The sequence below is a fragment of the Adiantum capillus-veneris genome, chromosome 1 (genome assembly GCF_014529385.1).
Source record: "Adiantum capillus-veneris isolate H3 chromosome 1, ASM1452938v2, whole genome shotgun sequence".
NCBI lineage: Eukaryota > Viridiplantae > Streptophyta > Polypodiopsida > Polypodiales > Pteridaceae > Adiantum > Adiantum capillus-veneris.
The window spans coordinates 74018236-74024925 of NC_140931.1; positions in this window are offsets into that span (position 1 = coordinate 74018236).

Genomic DNA, 6690 nt, shown 5'->3' on the forward strand with positions numbered 1-6690 from the left:
AGCAACCACTTTGTGAGCTTCACTCTTGGTGTGAGAGAAGCTTTCAAGCTACACATTGCAAGTGAGAAAGCATGAGTTCAAAATCTCAAAACCATTGTATATGTTCCTCCATCATCAATAAATTGAGGTTTGGTGCATCAAAGGCGTGCTTCAACATTCAAATCTTCATCCTTCCACTTGTGCGATACAGTTTAGTGAATTCAAGGTGACTTGTGAATTTCAAGTTCTATTGTTTGATCTTGCTTTAGAAAGTGTTTTAATGTGTTTTCATTGCCAATTTTTTGTCCATTGTAAGAGGGTATTGTGGTGAGAGGTCTCCCACACCCTAAGACAATGTGTGTGTGTTGACAATGTTTAGCATTCACTAAGCATTGAGTGAGTTTTTGTACAATCTCTACGATAGCAACATACTAACCATCTCCATTTGCAAGTCACAAATAAGGTATTATGCAAGATCCATTCCTCTCTCTCTTCCCTTTGCTCTAGCTCTCTCTAGTCCATTTTGTGTGTGTCTTGGTGTGAGGGTCCTTGTGTGTGTTTTTTGTGGTGTATCTTCTTGGTTGTGACAAAATATCTCTTGCGTCTTAGTTTGCATACCATAACTAGGTGGTGCCCCTATCTTGTTTGGGTTTGTCTATGGGTTTGTTTTTGTGTTGTGCTTGTGATTTCCCCAGCCCCAATTGAGCTTGTGGTTGTGCTTGTGGTTCCATTGAAGTCATGGGGGTAAGGTTTAAGCCAACCAACCAAGAGACCTCTTGCCCAGGTTTGGAAGAGGTAGGTACTCAAGAGAACCAAGGTGTGAAAGATGAATGAATGTTAGAAGGTATGTTGTCTACAACACTTACAAAGGACAAAAGAGATCAGTTCAAATGTGTGCTAAGGAAGTTTCCAGGATTTTTGCTAAAGACTACACTGATGTGCGTGGAGTAGATGCTGTTCAATACAAGATTGAGTTAAAGCCAGAGGCCACACCTAAGTCTCAAAAGCTAGAAAGGCTAGGTTTCTTGGTTTTACTCAAGGAGGTAAGAAAGCTTCTAGCAGCAGGTTTCATTTATCCAGTGCAGAATTCGGAGGGGGTCTCTCCCGTTGTTGTCACTCCCAAGAAGAACGACAAGTGGAGGGTCTGTGTGGATTACCATCCACCACTGAATGAGGCAGCAAAAAGAGATCACTTTCGCCTCCCATTTCAAGATCAGATACTAAATGAGGTAGCTGGTCACGAGAAGTACACTGTGTGTCATGGCTACTCAGGTTACTTTCAAATAAGTATCACATTAGAGGATCGATTGAAAACAACCTTCATCACTCCTTTGGGTTGTTATGCTTTTAGTGTCATGCCATTTGTCTTGACAAATGCTCCCAACACTTAATAAACATGGTGTTTCAAGCATTCTTTAAAAAGTCTATTAGGGTTTTTATTGATGATTTTTGCATTTATAGCTCAAAATCATTGCATCTACAAAGGGTAGAAGAAGGTTTAAAGAATCTCTACGACATGGGAGGGCAGCTCAATCCCAACAAATGCCACATAGGTACGGATGAAGTGATCCTGCTCGGTCACAAGGTTTCCTATAAAGGCATTGAGGTGGATCCTTCAAAGGCATTGGATCTTATTGAGTTACCATCACCCAACAGTCTTAAGGAGGTCATCTCATTCATTCACTTAGCCTTAGAGTTACTTCACCCTTTGCAAAAGTTGACACAACAAGTAGAATTCATGGTCTGATGAGCTTGAAGAGTACTTTTGTAACATTAAAAATCATTTTGTCAGAGCTACCAACACTCATGCCTCCTTGTTGGGAGTACACATCCTTTGTTAGCTCTAGTGTTGGGAAGGAAACAATTGGTGTAGTTTTATTACAACAAGATCCCCACAATTCTAGGATACGACCCATCTACTTTGCTAGTAGGGTCATGAATGTTTGGCTATACGGAGGTAGAACTCATGATGATTTCTCTCATGTTTGCGGTGAGGAATTTTAGATCCTATTTGCTACCAAAACGTGGTACAACTTTGATTGAAAGTTATGAATCATTCACTCCCTTGAAATGCTACAACTAGCTCAAATAAGCTTTCCTATACACCACAAGTAATAGTGTATAGAGAGCGCACCCTCTCTCCCTACAACTAAGATGTAGAATCATACGCTCAAAGCACTGAGCAATAGTGTAGAGATCATACATTTACAAAGGGAAAAGGCTCTATTTATAGGTGAGTAGAGCCCTTATTAGGATTATCTCTTGATCAACATTTACATAGAAAACCATGTTTATGAAAAATTTTATATATTCTTATACATTAGGAAGTGAATGGGGTATAGGAGGGCCTCTGTATAACATGCCAAATCAACCAAAAAATGTCGCAGTTCACAATAGTGTTCCACAACTCCATTTATGAATGGTGTCCACTTTGGACTGATCCATATGAAGCCTTGTATAGAAGATTATATGCCCCTAATCGTGAATTTTAGTCATCACCAAGAGCTGGAGGAGCCCACAGTTTGGAATGTAGTCCCTTGGAGTACATTGATCGCCAAGTATGTATACAATAGAGGCACAACTACAAGGATAAATATGTTCTTATTGAAAATGCTTTGGTTGATGTGTGCACCAAATCATAAATGTAATGCATTTTTAAAAGCACAAGAGTGATTGGCGATGCTGTGGTCGATAAGTATGCAAATTGTGGTGCACTACAGACAGGAAAAAAGAAATAGACGAGCTTACAGTTTGGAAGAATGTAGTCTCTTGGAGTACATTGATTGCGAGATATATACACAATAGGAGAACGGATAGAAGAAGAAATATGTGCTTGACAATGCTTTGGTTTATATGTACTAGCCAAACGTGATGAATTTTTTAAAGCAACAGAGTGCTTGATATTGTTGAGGTTGATAACTATGCAAATGTGGTGCACTTCAAAAAGGAATAAAAGTGCATGAATAGTTTATTGACAAAAATTTTGTCACTTAAACTAAGTATCTTGTGGAGTATGCGAAACATAGGAGAGGAAAGAAGTTATGGGTTGTTTTGCTTTCTAAGCCACAACATTGCAAGACAAAGGTTATTGGAGAACATAATGTGCTTTGCGAGGCTTATTCAACATGTACCTCTTTAATGGCTGCCCATAAGTGGAAAAGGCCACCCAAAGACTTCATGGATACCCATAGCCAAACATAGGAGAAAACGATGTGAAAATATAGGGAAGAAAGGGAAAATGGGGCACAGGCAGTGCGCATGGAAGGACGGAGATATGGGAAAGCTCATGATGTTTTGTGAAACTCGGACTTTCCAATCATATTGGGACCACTCTTGGCTATTTTTATGCAGTGAAATTGCTCACCTGTCATATCACCAGAGGATTTTCCCATGCCTTTTCTTAGCGTCCAAGCTAGTGGAAAGGGTGATATTTATTATTAGAATTTTTTTTAGCATGCAAGGAGGAGGAGTTCATGAGTGAACGGAAGCCTCTAAGGGGGAGATCTCTTGATTAATCTCTCTCTCTCTCTCTCTCTCTCTCTCTCTCTCTCTCTCTCTCTCTCTCTCTCTCTACCATGGTGAGGAAGAAGCAAGGGTTCTCTCTCAAAGATTTGGCTCTCTCTCTCTCTCTCTCTCTCTCTCAAATTTAGAGGCAATAAAGATGAGTCAAGGCATGTTCATGAAGAGTCCATAAGAGCAAGGGAAGGAAGTAAGGATTGTTGAAATCAAGGGGAAGAGGAAGTTTACACCCTCACCCGCACTCCCCTTTGTCAACAACTTTGGTTTCCACACTTTCACACCAAAATTAAGATCACACAATGTTGTTGAGGTGTTCTAGGTAAGCATCAAGAGAGGCAACCTCTAAGCACCCCCTCAAGGCTCTTGTGCTTCTCAATTGGGGCTGGGGCAACCACAAGCAAGTAAAAACAACAACAAACCCACAACCAAATAAGTTAAGGGGCACCACCTAGTTATGGGATGCAAACTAGGATTCAAGCAAGATATTGTCACGACCAAGAAGAGGTGCAACAAAACACACACAAACAATCTCACACTAAGACACACACCAAATGAAGCAAGAGAGAGCTAGAGCGAAGGGAAGAGAGAGATAAATGGAACTTGCATAATACCTTGTTCGTGACTTTCAAATGGAGATGGTTCATTATAATGCTATCGTAGAGCTTGTCCAAACTAACCAAATGCTAAACATTGCCAACACACACACACACACACACAGTCTTAGGGTGTGGGAGACCTCTCACCACATTACCTTCTTAAAGTGGACACAAAATTGGCAATGTAAACACACTAAAACACTTTCTCGAACAAAGCTCAAACGATAGAAACTTAAAAGACACAAGTCACCTTAAATTCACCAAACAGTATTGCAAGAATTTTGAACTCATCCTTGCATAGATCATCAAAAAATACCGCAGGTCGTTTATTCTTTCTCATTCTCTTCATGCCACCGTCTTCAAGGTTGATTACCGCAATGAAAATGGAAATTTAATTGATGAAATACCTCAATTTGCAGACGTTAATCATGGTTTACATGATGATAGCAAGTGTATAGAGAATAGGTAAGAAGAAATTATAGTTTAGAGGTGATTGAAAAAGAGGGTGTATGTACATGTAGAAACCCCTATGAGAGCTATGGAGGTGAGAGGGGAGGTTAATGCGAAGAGGGTGAAAGAAACCATGGAAGGTGCAAGTTTGAGTTCTGGATAGAGAGGTGTGTGTGTGTGTGTGTAAATGTGAAGGAAGATGAGAGAAGTCTAGGCTGACTTGTGAGAAAAAGTGGGCGGATTGGGGTCCATCAAAAAAATCATATCTCATTGGTGGTAGCTCAAAAAACTATGAAAAATTTGAGAATATTATTTACCTTGTGGGATACATTTTATATTTTGATCACTTCTTCAAATTTAAGTGGAGCTGGATGCCAAAAATATCACCAAAATACCTATTTTTATTTCTACAAAAGTCTTTAGTGGTCCCCCCTTTATGTTGAATTTGCATAAGGCTCCAAAAGTGAGTCCCTCCTTGAATGAGAGCATGACCTAATAGATTCATAGGGGTTTGAAAAAATTTATGGAAATGGATTTTTCACAAATATGATGAATAGGTATGTTAGGAAAAAACAAGATTAGTCTATAAATAACTTATGGAAACTTGAATAGTGTCACCTATATATAGATATAAAACTAAAATATATAAAGATATATAGGAATCAAATTAGGGGCCGTTATTTTTTTTATTGATGTAGGTCTATTAACAAGAAACAAGAAAAAACACATGTAGAAAATAGTAATTTAGTAAAAGAGAATGACTAGGTAAAATGCATTTTTGAGATTTTCTTTTGGAGTGGGTTCACACCAAAATTTAGAGAGGCTTGGATGAGAATATTTCTGTATGGAATATAGAGTATGAAAAATCATAAAAAAATTTGTGAAAATGGAGAGTCAGTGTACGTAGCATTCTTAGGCAAATAACACACACCTAGGTAAAAATATTTAAATAAATACAAAATCAATTATAATAAAAAACCCCTATATTTAGGCCGTATATATAATGAAATATTTACACACAAATGAGTCATAGTATATTTTTATTTCGGCTCAACTAGCCCAATGACTAACTAGTTGAGGATTTTTAAGGAGATATGAGAAAGTCCCTTAAACACTAGTTCTGTAATTGGACACACTAGTGTCCTGTTTTCCCACCAAGTTTTGGCAATTTATTTGTCAAGCTAGAAAGAATATTTTTACACCTTGCTTCTACCATAGGTTGGTTATGAGGGGGAAAAAACAATGGATTTTTCTCCATGTCAAAATACAATTGGTATGGAGGGAATTTTTGTAAGTTCTAAGTCATAACTTATAGTAAAATTTCACGTGGTTTTGCCAAAAAAATAATAAAATTCTTATATCTTTTTGTAGAGATGGCCCTTTTTATGTTTATAAAAGCCACGTGTTAGCACTTAGTGTTAAAAAACAATGGAATGCACTTCAAGACAAGTTTCCAAGTCACGCGCAAGTTAACACATAATTTCATACTTGAGCACGTGCTAAATAAGAGCATAATTTTGGTCTTCCAAAGGTCCCCTCATGAAATTGGTACTATTCTAGTGTAGTTCTGCAACTACAAATGACTTTATAAGTTTAAACCAAGAAACTATGTATTTTTTGGGCTCCCTTACTCAATTAAATCTCATTGCTTGAACTCTATCTTTAATTTTTTATCGTGCAAAAACTCTTGAAAATCTTGAGTTCTCCATAATAACATTGAAACCAAAGTTTTAGGCACCCCAATTGTGTACGTATCACATACTTTGATACATTTAGTTGATCTACGTGAAAAGTTTGATATTATTTGAGGTTTTGAATACTTATGTCTCAAGAATGAAACTATCAAAGTTTTCTCTTATGCAGTTTTGAATATTTAAAATGATCCAATAATTGTTGCATACCAAAGCCCGTCTACTTGCCACCTTGAGTCTTAAATGGAAAGGGCAAGTAATGTATCACTTTCTAAAACACACAAATACATCAGAAATATATTTTTCTTTGTATACAACGGTATGCTTGCAATGTCCATATTAAATACATGGAATGGAACATTCCATTACTTTATATACTCCAAAAGTCAATTTTTTTGCACATGAAACTTTTAGTAACCTATAGAAAAATTATGGAAAAGTCACCTAAAATTTTC